This window comes from Gorilla gorilla, chromosome 16 (genome assembly GCF_029281585.2).
Source record: "Gorilla gorilla gorilla isolate KB3781 chromosome 16, NHGRI_mGorGor1-v2.1_pri, whole genome shotgun sequence".
Classification (NCBI taxonomy): Eukaryota; Metazoa; Chordata; class Mammalia; order Primates; family Hominidae; genus Gorilla; species Gorilla gorilla.
The window spans coordinates 81,145,089-81,146,045 of record NC_073240.2 but is presented as its reverse complement, the minus strand read 5'-3'; the positions used below and the strand labels follow the sequence as shown (position 1 = coordinate 81,146,045).

At 40.8% G+C, this 957-nt stretch overlaps 1 non-coding gene across 1 annotated transcript; it reads right to left on the bottom strand.

Moving 5' to 3' along the window:
- Window positions 1–466: 466 nt before the first annotated feature.
- TRNAC-GCA (transfer RNA cysteine (anticodon GCA)) lies at window positions 467–539 on the bottom strand. Its single transcript has one exon. It is a non-coding gene; the product is annotated as a tRNA-Cys (tRNA).
- Between the last annotated feature and the right edge of the window lie 418 nt (window positions 540–957).

Here is a 957-nt window from a genome sequence, read left to right as displayed (position 1 = left end):
GTGGGTGCAGCGCACCAGCATGGCACATGTATACATATGTAACTAACTTGCACATTGTGCACATGTACCCTAAAACTTAAAGTATAATAATAATAATAAAGGATTTTAAAAATTACCATAATAATTGACCTATTATCCTCTATAAGTCTCATCATCTGATAAAGATTTATTCTCAATTGTATAAAAATCATCAGTTATTGTGAAATAAGAAACTCAGTATATGTACACTCCTCCAGTCTCTTGGATTTACATATATAGTTTTAATTGTACAATATTATTGTAAAAGTTAATATCCTTTCAATGTATCTGATTTAAAATGACCACAGAGCATTGTGGGATTAAAGGAGTGCTGTGTCCAGGGAAAAAAAAAAAAAAAAAAAAAAGAAAAGAGAGTTTTCTCATCTTTTCTGGTGACACTGTGGCTGACGGTATCTACTTTAAAATGGAAGTAAGAAAACTTTCCGGAAGGGGGCACCCGGATTTGAACCGGGCACCTCTTGATTTGCAGTCAATTGCTCTACCCCCTGAGCTATACCCCCTTCACCTGTTAGAAGCTCCTTTCTTGTCCACTTATGGTGACACAATACAATCAAGTTCCACCCACACTAGAGTTCTGGCAAGCTTTGTGTTCTAAAGCCCCACCTTCTTAATTATCCATCATCTGCTTTGGCTTGTCCCTTGGCCACTAATAAACTGAAAGGGAACACATGAAAAATGACATCCTGGGCTGGGCACGATGTCTCACGCTTGTAATCCCAGCGCTTTGGGAGGCCAAGGTGAGGTCAAGAGTTTGAGATCGGCCTGACCAACATGGTGAAACCCCGTCTCCGCTAAAAATACAAAAAAAATTAGCTGGGCGTGGTGGCAGGCACCTGTAATCCCAGCTACTAGGGAGGCTGAGGCAAGAGAATTGTTTGAACCCTGGGAGGCGGAGGTTGCAGTGACCTGAGATCACAC